General features: G+C 37.9%; 1 pseudogene; it reads right to left on the reverse strand.

Annotated features, from left to right (window-relative positions):
• Positions 1-6,635: 6,635 nt before the first annotated feature.
• LOC148526807 (uncharacterized) overlaps positions 6,636-13,603 on the reverse strand; it is a 38,847-nt pseudogene continuing 31,879 nt past the window's right edge.

Raw genomic sequence — 13,603 nt, forward strand, 5'->3', positions numbered from 1 at the left:
AAGATTGCTTCTTTGATTTTAGACATGCTGACTTAATTCCTTCTTGCCCTTGGGCATCGGCTTTAGTACACGATGTAGATGGGCTAGTATCGTCACTGGTGGCAGCAGCTCCGGCACTAGTACAGTATGTGGTTCCTGCTCTCCTCTCAACTGATTGTTCTCCATATATCAACAAACACGAATGAAGTGGGGTACAGCACACACCACAATTTGTACCAAAAATGTTTATTTTTAACTTTATTTTAAACTTTGTTCACAAACAATACTGTGGAGTCACACCACTTATGTGAATGCACTGGGGTAGAACCTGCAGCATCACAATATTTTTATGAATATTACACTGCAGTATGAATGACCAGCATCACAATACTTGTATGAATTTTACATGACCTACAGCATTACAATACTTGTATGAATATTACACTGCGGTATGATGAACCTACAGCATCACAATACTTGTATGAATTTTACACTGCATTCTGATGAACCTACAGTGTCACAATACTCATTTTAATTTTACAATGTGGTATGATTAACCTACAGCATCACTTACAATACTTGTATGAATTTTACACTGCAGTATGATGATCCTACTGTACAGTGTCACAATACTGTACTTGTATGAATTTTATACTGTGGTACGGATGGCAGTGTCACAATACTTGTGTGAATTTTACACTGTGGTATGATGAACCTACAGCGTCACTCACAATACTTATATGGGCCATACACATTATTTATTTATTTATTACCAGTTATTTATGTAGCGCACACATATTCCACAGCACTTTACAGAGCATATTTGGACACTCACATCATCCCCTGCCTCAGTGGAGCTTACACTCTATATTCCCTACCACATATATACACACACATACAAACTAGGGTTAATTTTTGGTGGGAGCCAATTAACTTACTAGTATATTTTTTGGAGTATGGGAGGAAGCTGGAGCACCCAGAGAATATACATACTCCACACAGTTAGGGCCGTGGTGGGATTCGAACCCACGACCTCAGTGCTGTGAGGCAGTAATGCTAACCATTACACCATCTGTGCTGTGCTAACCATTACACATCTGCAGTTCAGTCCTGAAATAAGGCTTACCGTATTTGAAATGAGCTACTGTAACTTATATACTCTAAATTGACTCTGTGGAAACACCTTATGCAAACATTTTTACATGTATAGAAGAAAAGGTATAAAACTCAACATGTGTACATATATACGTGTCCCAAACTCTCCCATATTATAAGAAATATACAATAATACTAATAGACAGTAATAGACAGTAGGATGCAATGTTGCCTCAATTAAAGATATAAACAATAATATAATTTACAATTTGTGTACCAGGATTAGATTACAAGGTTTAGTATATTGATGCTTTTTTTCACACCCTGCTCTCCCTCTATTCCTGGCACCAGTAAGCTACTTAAGCATTATGGCTTACCTTGTGTCAATGTCATTTTAACCCTTATAATGCATTTTAGATATCAACATCTTAACCTAAGTAAATACAGATACTGCACGCCATAGCTGGAGGGAAGAAGGACCAATTTATTAAACACTTCCATAATGTTGGTGGATCTGGAAAAGCAACTGAAGACATATTATTCACATTTGGTCATCGGAAAGGATAATTCTACCCACCCCATCCTCAGGTGGGTACCTATGTACCCATATAACTCACTGGATTGGGTTCTTCCAATCCCACTGGTCATGAAGACATAAACTCCTCTCTCACTAGTAGGACGATGGTCCAGAATTAGGCCAATATCCTACCATTGATTAGCTTAATAGGAGCCTTCACGACTCATCATTATCATTAGGGGCCATGACACTACCAGCAGCACCACTGCTTACACTGACACAGGTGTCAAACACCAACATAAGTGTCCTCTGCCCATTATGAGGCAGACCAATTCAATAAATTTGCCCAATCTCTACATATATCTTCCAACCACATGGTTAACATTGTACCTTGATTATATTTTAGTTTGCAATTGCATTTCCTAAACTGCCAACAACCAAAAGAAAAAAAATATTTTGTTTGTTGGGGAGGGAGGAAAATATTTCTTGCAAAGAGGAATGTTCTAGTCCTTCAGCTTTGGTTCTTCCAGGGTTGCCTCCCTTTTTCCAACTATGGACCTTCCTTCCCTTAACCACCCTTGCGACACTGCTTACACTGTCATACTCCTTTGTGATTTAGGAGTCTATTAACTAAGCAGTGTTAGGAGACAGAGTGAACAGTGATAAGGTACCAGCCAATCAGCTCCTAACTGTCATCTTGCAGGCTGTGTTTGAAAAATGACAGTTGGGAGCTGACTGGCTGGCACCTTATCACTTTTCAGTCTGTCTCCTAATACTGCTTAGTATATAGACCCCTAAATGAGAACATAGACAAACCACTATCCAAAATTCACCCCCAACACTACAGCACTTATATGCATTGTACTCACTTTGCAGATCACTGCTTTTGTATTCTATGCCAGTAGCAAGAGCTCTAAAATTGGTTTTGACTTGTTTATTTTGCATGGCACAATGCATTTTTTAATTACTCCTTTATTTTTAGTACAGTACACTGTACATGTGAAGTGTTTTGTCTCTTTCAAAATACAGGACAAAATTAGCTCAGTGGTTCATAATTCAAGTAATTTTGTGGTGAAGTAATGACCATAAATCAAGGAACACTCTTGAAAATACTCATCTCATTATGACAAAATCCACTAAATTAAGTCTACATTCTGCTTTGCTTTGCAAAATGCAGCACACAAGTTGCCAAAACTTTCCCAAACTATCTCACACACTCATCCACATCACTCAAATCACTTCAATTTACATCAATTATACTTCTCTATTTCTCTTACTGTGTTTCATCAAACTTTCCCTTTAAAAAGCTCTTCTTTTTGAATCATCTTATTTCTACCTTTCCATCATTATTTGCCCCTCTCTACTTCCTTTCTCACTTACCTGCACCCATGAACTGTTATGGTCCTTAACCATCTCACTACCAACCTACACATTCTCCACTCTAAGTCACACTCACTCCAAATTTCTCAGCACTTTTCCCACTAGCTAGTAATCTTCCCCTTTCTTTTATTACTATGTTATATTATCCAACACATTATCATTTGTCTATTTAGAGACACAAGTAATCTCTGCGCTACCTGAAACAAAATCTTCCATAACAATCTGCATATATAAATTTCCTTTCTTCTCAACATGCATCACTTCTCCTCAACGGTGCAATTTTCATTTATTATCTTTTTCTGAGCCGGCATGGCCGTGCCCTCAGGATTTGATTACGTCTCCTCCATCACCAGGGCTTATCATTGCTCTCTACAGCCCTGTTTTTAGATACTTGAAGTAACAGTGCACTGTAATTGAATGTCATTATTTTTTTGTGTAGCCGGGCATTTACCCTCTATAAATACTATTATTTATGTACATAATTGCGCTCTGATAGAAGATGGCTGATCCTCCTAAGAATTTTAAACCTTTACCATCTTAATTTCAGGTAGTCTACCTTAACAGTTCCTGTCTAAATAATTTTTCATACTGTAATATTTTATCCCAAGACTATTCTACAGGCTCAAAAAATAGCTGCAAAATTCAATATCTTTGCTGGAAAAGGTGACTATGAAATAAGATTCATGCATGACATAGTAAATCAGATGATGTTAATGCTTGAGACAAAAAAAAGAAGTTCTTTCAAAGTTTAGGGAATGAATGCTTGTGCCATTTCAAACTGTTTAGTGTTGCTATCTTTTGGAACCCTGCATCTTATTTATTACATCCAACCTAGTGACTAGAAGAGAAAAGGCATTTTTTTTGCAGGCATGATTTCCTCGGAGACAGATGGCAGCAAAGCATTTGGATTAGAGTACAGGCTTATAGTGTATTGGAAAGCTGGTTTATTATTAACATCATTTTATTTCTCTCTATAATTTGAAACTAGTAACCTTCAACTTTGGCTGCACCTTCTATAGCCATCAGCTTGTAAAGACCTTTGTCACCCGTGTTAGTGTGTATTCTCATCAACACCTATCCTTGTGTGCAGGAGATCTGCAAATGCCCCCATTGCCACCCAAATAACATTGCAATAGGAGATGTGGCTGACATGCACACAATTCTGAATTTCTGTAGTTGCTTAAAACTGCAGCTATAACTGCTAACTCCAATTATTTATAAAGCACACACATATTACAGAGCTTATTTGTCCATTCACATCAGTCCCTGCCCCAGTGGAGCTTACAATCTAAATTCCCTACCACATGCACGCGCGCACACACACACACACACACATTAATTTTGTTGGGACCCAATTAACTTATCAGTATATTTTTGGAGTGTAGGAGGAAGCTGGAGCACCTGGAGGAAACCCACGCCAGCACAGGGAGAATATACAAATGCCACACAGATTTGGCCATAGTGGGAATCGAACCCACGATCTTAGTGCTGTGAGGCAGTAATGCTAACTATTACACCGTCTTTGCTGCCCCACAGCATGCAAAATGTTGCCATTCACAAAACAGACATGCAGGCAACTCTGAATCAACCCCAGTATCAGCATGTTTCTTAATAAGATTAAAATATTTATTCTTTATATATATTTTGAATAGTTATTACAAGGTATGTGTCCATCTGATAAGTAAAATGTTCAGGTTTCTATCACAATAGAGCTGCTGTGAAACTACACATCCCAGCCCTAACAGTAAAACTGTTGCATGGCATGCTGGCATGTGTAGTTCCACAACAGCTGGAGGGCTGCATGTTGAATACCTCTGCAATAGACCGTCTGTACATTTCATTAGCTATGCTCTATAGTTTCTTTCCATTCAGTAAAGCTTATGGTCAAGTTTGCTTAAGTAAAATCCACCACTTCAGTGAGCCAGTGCAGTCCGTGACTGCAGTGGCTTCACTGTGGCCGGAGGTGGCTTCCCATTGGAAGTGCCACCTGCCAGTCACGCTGAAGACAAGCAGCCAGGGGGTGGTGTCTCCTCCCCCTGGGACTGCCAGTCCAGGCTGCGATCAGCAGAGAGCGGCCTCCAGTGGAAGCCGCTGCTTTGCCTTTTGGGCAGCCCTAAAGGGCTTCTCAGGGCTGCAAACAATGCAGCCCATAGAAGCTGGTGTTAAGCATGTGCATGCACGCAGATACCACCGCTCATGCGAATGCGCCGGCCCCAATGCCTGCCAGATTAATTGAGCAGGTGCCAGGACCCAAGCCAGCAGCAGCGGCAGCCCCAATCAGGTAAGAGGGCAGGAGCAGCTGCTGATTAAAAGTCAGAAACCTACTGTAATTACACCTCACTGAAAAGTTATGTTATAAATAATACATTCATATGAAAATGAATACATATTTAATTTCTTATTATACTGGCATATCAACCATTGATCACTGATATTAGCTAATAAATACTTTATTAAATAAATCTGTTTATTAAATAGACCCCTATGCCTCTCACTTTGGGCCTGATTCAGAGTCACACGCAATGTGATTGGAGATGCAATCACATTATGTGCTTGAAAAAATAGTCGTCGACTGATTGCAGCTATTCTGAGTCACACATACCCTAAGAATGTACCACCATCAAAACATGCATCGAAAAGAGTAACAGTGATCAGTATCATCCAGAGCTATAACATGCCATGCTGGGTGCAGATCCGTTTAAAGAAAGAAGCATGTGTACAACGTCGACTCACAATGCAACTCTGCATACACACCCACTATGCACCCAATCACACATTAATCTAGGTGCAACTGCCCAGTTGCACCCATTAACACCCACATATATTAGTGGACATCCCTGCAACATAGGTACCATTCAGAATACATGCATGGTGCAGATATTTGCAGCTTCTCAGAATTAGGCCTTTTGTAATTAAAGGATCCATAGATCCAAACAGTGATATTTTCAAATCCGATGGCAAAGTACAGTAGATTATTCAGTGTTACCCTAACATTGCCCTAGAACCCTTGTAATTATGCAAGTACAGTATATATATATATATATATATATATATATTACATTATAAGCATGCAAATTTCCTTCTGTATGTTTTAGGACAGTACCATGATGCAGGTTATAATTATAACTTTACAGATATTTGGAATCAGTATAAAATCCCGACAGTCAGCATCCTACAGTCAGAATCCCGACACCAGGATCCCGACAGGGATAACATACCCACACTTGTTGGCTAACACTCCCCCTCTCCCTACACCCTCCCTAATCCTCCCTCTTTGGTACCTAACCCTAACTCCCTCCCTAGTGCCTGAACCTAACCCTCCCCCCTTAGTGCCTAAACCTAACACTCCCCCTAGTCCCTAACCCTAACGCCTAAACCTATACCTAACCCCCCCACCCTGTTACTTACCTTTGGCATCCTGGAGGTCAGGATGCCTGCGCCAGGATTCTGAGTGGTGCCGGTACTGTAAGTGTCCGCCGGGATGCCGAACGCATACCAGATATTTAAGCTGCTATGATCTCACTAGCCCTGTCCCCATGTATAAATCCACACAGTGAATTCTTGCAAAGCAAGATTGACAAGCAGTCAGTAACTGTATGCCAATTTCAATGTCACCAGTATGATGGTTTCACTAACTATAAAGTATAAACTAGTGAGGGGCGGTTCAGTTTTGCTGAAAATCTAACACACCCGAACTTTGGAGTTTTGAGTCTATCCAAGTCCCAGCTTGGATAACTTTGGGGTTCCGAGTAGAACTGAGTCCCAACTTGGGTCTGCTCACCAGACCCAAGTAATCCGAATCTTGCATGTTTTGGATTGCATTTAAGTCCCTCTCTTGTGATTTCAGGTGTGTGAATTGGTCAACATTTACTGGATATGACTGGAAATGTTTGTTATTGATGTTAATAATACTATAGGAGCAAAAACAAGTCCAAGTTACATGATTTTAACTGTCTTTATCAATTTTTAAAAATCCAAAACCGAACCAAATCACTTGAGGGTAGATTTTTCAAAACCGAAACATGACGAGCATTTAGCACCAATACCAAAACACGGGGGTCTGCGTCCATCTCTAGTATAAACCTGTTGGTTATTTCATGTATTTAATTAAGTTCAGTAACACACAGTCTTTCATACTGTATATAGTATATTTATATCAGATAATTGATTTCCATACCTTTGGCTATTTGAAACACATAACATATTTTCAAGTATTCCATGATGGAATGAATACACATTATGGGGTTTATGTACTAAGCCTTGGAGAGAGATAAAGTGGACAGAGATAAAGTACAAACCAATGAGCTCCTTTTTAATTTTCTAAAAAACAGTCTGTAAAGTGACAGTTAGGAGCTCATTGATTGGTAATTCATCTCTGTCCACTTTCACTCTCACCAAGACCCCTAAGTTCCTAAGTATGAAACTCTAAAAAAATGTATAATGATGGTTTATATTCTTATCTATGTTTTTTTTTTATTATTTTGATTGTTTTGTTGATATATAAATTAGATTTAAGATTTTTAAATTTGTTAAGATAATTAAAAAGTGGTTTACACATGTGTAATATTGTATCTACTGCTAATAATGATGTTTTCTTCTTTTTACAGCAGTTTGCTAAGGGAATTGATAGACAGTAGGCTCCAAACTGTCTGCATAAGTCTTGCATTTCACAATTATCCAAGTATAACATCATAGATTTATTTGCAGAGGATTGTATGTCCCCGCAAGGAAGAATTGCCTGGCAAGAAGGAAAAATGTAATGAATGCCCAATAAATGTCCTCAAGGATCGATTGTATCACTTGATGTAAACCCTGTAAAAACAGAATTATTGTTTTTTTTCACAACTAAGGACTCCTCAGCTGACATTTTAATTTAAATGACAGTAGGATGTTGAATAAAAGAACATTCTGATTGGCATTTATACAAACAATACTTACATTTTATTTTGGCAAAGCTGGTATGTGGTTATGCAGATGTAGTGGACTTTAAATTGACATTTAACACATTACATCACAGTAATTTCAATTTCAGGTGATGAATAAATGTCAATTTAAATTTTTCTATATCTGTAGTGTTTGTTTTCTATTTTTATGTTAATTAAATGCTAAATGTATGCACACACTTACTATTGTGAAGAAAGACCAGCACCACTCCACCATAGAGGTAAACTGTTAAGATATCCTGATAGTTTTGCAGCCAATCTACTGTACAGATAAAGGGAATCCAGTGACCCCTTAAAACATAAAATGGAAGCAATATTTTATGTTGGTGCAGGTAAATAAAGGCTGCAGCAAGCTGGCTGGCTAAACTAAGTAACACAAACACATGTCACTTTAAAAGAACATAGCACATTTATGAGTCATAGTAGCACAGCAGTTGCAGACAGGATGGCAAGTTAATAAATTATATGACCTATAGAATGTTTTTTTAATAGCCTAAAGTAAAATCCTAGTAGAAAATGTAATATATTGCCAACATACTTCTCCAACCAGTAAATTACAGTCCTCAGGCCAGTACAAGCGATGGCTGCCAGAGTAGTATCTAGTAGAAAACTAGATTACCATCAAACTTTTAAACCAAATAGCCAAATCATAGGCCTGAGGCCAGTACAGGTGATTGGAGGTAGAGTATTTAGTGGAATGTAAAGCAATGATTACTATAAGTAAAAGTAAATTTAAAACACTGAAAATTTTTTTAAAAAACAAGTTTCCAAATGTGAGTTTTCAAATGCAAACTGAATCCAAACAGTACTTCACACACCTTAGACCAGTACAGGTATTTCCTGCTAAAGTAAACTCTAGTCGAAAACTAGACCACATTCAAACTTACTTCAAATAGCAAATCACAGGCCTGAAACCAGTACAGGTGATTGGAATTGGAATTGGAAAATAAAGCACTGATTACTAAAAGAAAAAGTAAATCTGAAACATGGAATAAGTTAAAAAAAAAAGCTTCCAAATGTAAGTTTTAAAATGCAAACTGAATCCAAAAAGCAAATCACAGTCCTCAGGCCAGTAAATGTGATTGCTGATGTAGTAAAATCTAGTAGAAAACAAGATCACCATCAAACTTACTCCAACCAGCAAATTATAGGCACAGTTAGTAATCATTACACCAATACAGCAAGGTCAGAAAGGCCATAATGAAAAGTGGTGAATGATGGAATTATCATTAGAAACATAGAAACATAGAATTTGATGGCAGATAAGAACCACTTAGCCCATCTTGTCTGCCCCTTTTCATTTATCCTTTTGGCAACTTCAACCATATTTGCTCCTTACGTCTCTCTTAAGGATATTCTTATGCCTATCCCATGCGTGTTTAAATTGTTCCAATGTGTTAGCTTCAACCACATCTGATGGTCGGCTATTCCACTTATCCACTACCCTTTCTGTGAAGTTAGTTTTCCTCAAATTTCCTCTGAGCCTACCACCCTCCAGTTTCAGTGCATGTCCTCGTGTTCTTGTACATCTCTTCCTTCGAAGAATGCTTGCCTCCTGTATCTTATTAAAACCCTTCATCTATTTCAAAGTTTCTATCATGTCCCCCCTTTCCCTTCTCTGTTCCAAACTATACATATTAAATCCTTTTAGACTTTCAGGGTAAGTTCTGTACTGTAGACCATGCTCCATTTTAGTTGCCCTTCTTTGTACCGTCTCTAATGTGTCTATATCATTCTGGAGATATGGCCTCCAGAACTGAACACAATATTCTAGATGAGGCCATACCAAGGACCTATACAGTGGCATTATCACTTTTTTTTCCTGGTACTGATTCCTCTCCCTATCATTGAGCCCTCCCATCTACCCTTATGTTGTATATTAAAAAAAGACATGCACAGTTTAATAAAACAAGAACTTCTGCAACAGTTACTGCCACTTTTGAAAGCTAACAGTGTTAATCATCCTCAAAGTTGAAAATGTCATGATCCTAATCACTGCTGTTAATATCATCATTGCAATTGACAGCAAAAGTGTTTGTTGTACATTTTTATGAACCTCAGTTTTTCCACATTTTTAAAAAGTAGCTTCCTACGCCAATCATTCACAAGGTTCCCGGCTGTGCTAAACACTCTTTCCAAGTCCACACTGGAGGGTGGTTAAGCTTAAGTACACCACAGTTAGTTTATACAAGGGGCTCCAAATTGCCTTTGTTTCCTCACAGTATTTAAAGGGACTGTGTGAGATGCTAATTTGTACAATATAATTAAAGTAATCCCCAACCATTTTGTTGATGCTTATTTTATCATATTGAGTTATGGTAGTAGTGTAAATATATGTGGGCATTTTAAGCCTATTTAGATGTCATAATGTTTTTCTTTTATACATTAAATTGACTCATTATCATCAGTGTGTCTCTTGGAAAAGGTCAGTAGCATTTCATGGTGAAATTGAAGCAAGAGACATGTCATGTCATACGCCACTTGAGCTGACAACTTGCTCAAAAGCTCTGCGTTTTTTAGGATCTGTGTTAGTTCGAAATAAAGACATTTCATAGCATTTAATAATAGGATCATGCATGGTTACCAAAATTCACTGAACCAATTACTAAGTTTTGCTAAACTCTTTAGTCCTGGTGAAGCAATTAAAGTACTTGATCTACAGTACAAGTCCAACTTACTTAGCTGAATCACTTTGTTTAATCTCCTCTTTAACTAGCTGCTTTTCCATTAGTTTAATTAATGTTATGACCTGTCTCAGGCTGATAGTGTCTGGACTAACTTCATAGGTTTCAATTTCAAATGGTTTCAGTAACTTACATAAAACCAGGAGTATTCTCCAGTGTAATGCAATAATGTAATATGTCCCCCCTATCCCTAAGTCATGGCTTGTTGTATACATCTCGATGGCTTGTTGCTTTTCCTCCAGTCACTAAAACATATAAAGAGTTGAATTCCACCAGATTACTATTTCATGCTTTAGTTGGTGGCATGGCAAATTGAACTTTTCTTGCAGCTTCTGCATGCGGGTGCTGAATGACAAAAATACCCAGAAATTTTATAGGCCACAGCCAGTATCTCCTGCATGGACCTGTAATTTTTTAAAGAAATTCTGAGCCGCCAAGCTTATTGTGTGTGTAAAACACGATAAATTCACCCTGTCTTAATGTTATTCTGTTATCAGAAATTACAAAATCCTGAGTAGAATCTTAGTGGGGTAAACCATTTTGCTATCACATCCCTGAGTTTTTTCAATAGATTGACACCAGTATGCTTCTTAGTAAAGCCAGTGATACACAGAGTAGCCTGTTTGTGAATGAGCTGGCATTGTGTGTTAGATATTGCTGCTGATGGTGATGCACTCACCCAGTGGGTTGTCACAGTCATGTACAGTAACCTTTACCTTGACCAGTAATGGTTGTCCACATACTGTATCTGTAGTGGATAGTCAGTACAATTTTCTAGGCAAATAATAACTTTGTGTTTAATGTCCTGGTAGAGGTAAGGAATTGATGTTCTGGTATAATAAAATTGAGATGGAATTTGTTATTGTGGACACATGAACTACACAGCTAAAACCAGATGCATTGATTGAGGATATTGGATGAAGATCTAAAACTAACATAGCAGTTGTGGCACCAGTGATCCGATGTGCAACAGGATGGCAGTTGTCATACTTGGTTCTCCTTGCAAATAATTGTTTCACAGACAATTGTTGTTTTAAACTACTAGTCTGCTTGCTTCCCTTCTTTGATGGAGATTTACCCCCGGAAGCAGCAGCCATGACATGCAAGGTCTTTTTTTGAGGAAACTGTGGACTGCATTAGTCTGTTAGCATTTGCAAATTGGATGCAGGAGGACTACCTCTGATCACTAATGAGAAAGCTAATGATGGCGTGATGGTGGAGATTGCATGTGCTGGTATCTATGCATGCTTCTGGTAGCTGATGCTGGACTGCTTATTTTTATTTTACAGGATTTTGATGAATAATTTGCATGAACTCAGAGCAAATTATGTAAAAGTTAGAAGGTGCCTAGATGGTAAATATCCCTACCTTAACTTACTTTGGCACTTCAAATGCCACAGATGCATTGACAAATGTCATGATATCAATAAAAATATTTCCATATGGAAGAGTTAATTTTGTCTTTTGACCAGGCATGACAATGCACTTCTCATAACTGTCATGAAGTGCTGCCACTGGTGGCTGACTTACTTCGACACATACAATATAATCCTCCTCAATTGTATCAACTTGTTCTTGACCAACACATTCATCATCATCCTCCTCATTTGTGTCAGATACACAATTATTCCTGTTGCACATCTGCAGCTTCCCAAGTAGTATCCATATTTCTATGTCTGAACCATCATCATTAATTTTACTACTATAAATCCTCACATTTGCAGAGCATTTAAAAATGGTGGAAGGAGGTTTCTCTAGGATCACAGTGTCAGAATCAGAAATGCCAGACTTACACATAGCACTCGTGGTCATCCTTAGACTCTCCTCAGGAATATGTGAAGTATGTGAACACACAATTAGTTCTTCAGCCTAGGTGTTCTTTTTAGAGCACTGCTTTGCCTAATTCAGGAGTGACACATCTAGACTTAGAGCGAGAAGGTGGTGCATGTAACTGTACAAAAATATGCCTTAAAGGTGTTTGGCTTGCTTTCGCAATAGGCATTTAAGTGCATTAAGCAGCAGTAGCAGAACCACAACTCCGAAAGAAAGTCTATGGTCTGAGACTTTCCTTGCCACTGTGTGTGGTGTATGGCATGTTGGCAAGTTTATATTTTTTGGCAGTAACTTTTACCTTTATAGAAAAAGGGGATGTTTTCTTACAGGCTGTTAAACTTTGATTAGTTTTAGAGTGCCCTTTCTTAGACCTTCTTACCCCTTGACCTTTTTTTAAAGTAAATGTTAAAGTACCAAGACTGCCAGCACTCATATTTAGGCTGCTCCTGTTCTTCATTAGAATAATTCATGATTAATTTACATCAGGACAAGAGTATAGCCAGGAAGCTGCCACCACACCAAGTGAACGTACAATGAGATAGGGAAATAAGACTGTTACCTTTACCATGCAATTTTAATAAAAGACTTGAGAATTTATTTAAAATTTTGGGGCTTGGAGGATGGGGCCAAAATACTCAGTAAGTACAGTACTATACATTGTGCCTCAAACACACACAATCATCCATTGAAAAAAATATTACAAAGAAGAGATGAGGCAAATGTCGTTTTACCAGAAATCTCGGCTCTCATACGAGAGCCGAGATTTCCAGAAAGATGATGATGTTTTGACTCTTTCTGAGAAATGAACTTGACGGGATTAAATTAACCAAAACCAAACTGCACATTTCTATTATAAAGTTTAATTAAGAGACTTAACATTTTTTTTAACAGAAAAAAATGTCTTCTTTAAACTTTTAATATTTTGGGGTGCAAATCTTCCATAATTTGATATGTGATACTAGGCCAGCAGTTACATATTTTTAACAAAACATTACATGAGTCTTGTTTTAATGGCTAAAACTGCAAAATTAATTTAATTATGCTTACATGGTTGAGAATTTTTTTAGGAAGTATATGTGTTTATTTTGTTGTTATTTATGATTTTATGATAATGAGCACTCTATCCCTTATGAATAACTGAGGTATCCAGAGTGATAGATTAGGAAACACTG

This window comes from Taudactylus pleione, unplaced genomic scaffold (genome assembly GCF_031769625.1).
Source record: "Taudactylus pleione unplaced genomic scaffold, aTauple2 ptg000093l, whole genome shotgun sequence".
NCBI lineage: Eukaryota > Metazoa > Chordata > Amphibia > Anura > Myobatrachidae > Taudactylus > Taudactylus pleione.